The sequence below is a fragment of the Triticum aestivum genome, chromosome 3A (assembly GCF_018294505.1).
Source record: "Triticum aestivum cultivar Chinese Spring chromosome 3A, IWGSC CS RefSeq v2.1, whole genome shotgun sequence".
In the NCBI taxonomy this organism is placed as follows: domain Eukaryota; kingdom Viridiplantae; phylum Streptophyta; class Magnoliopsida; order Poales; family Poaceae; genus Triticum; species Triticum aestivum.
This window is the reverse complement of record NC_057800.1, coordinates 720,886,784-720,887,325: the sequence shown is the minus strand read 5'-3', so window position 1 is coordinate 720,887,325 and position 542 is coordinate 720,886,784.

Sequence of the window (542 nt, the reverse complement as noted above, 5' to 3'; positions counted from 1 at the left end):
GAGGCCCATTCTCTTCATGTACTGTAGCAAAATTACTGTAGCAATTGCTACATTATACAAAGAGGGCCCGGGGCGCTGGGCTGGGCTGGATCCGCCCCTGTCCTCTGTCACCGTTACTCTTCACTTTGGCGACTAGCCCATTACAGAAGTTGTTCCACCTGGCCACGAAAAGAAGGATTCTTGCACCAGTAGAAAGAAGGAATCCAACGAGTACCAATTTATGCCAATGACTCGAAGGCCTTCACTAACCCTACTATCCAGAAATTTATGCCATCTTCCAGACTATAAATTGTTTTGTTGACTCCTATGGGGTAAATCAATCTAGAGAGCATCCATCATCATGTTAGCATAATTTCCATTAATATCTACTACCAAGCATGTGGCAAAGATCATGCACTCACAAGAATCGATGGAGGTCATGAGGGGGTAGCCCATGGCCGTAGATGTGGACTATGAACAATTGGTCAGACTTGACCCACATGGTGCCATCGGCACTACTCTCGTGGTGGCCCACAGTGGCAGACTGTCTTCTAACCTTTTAG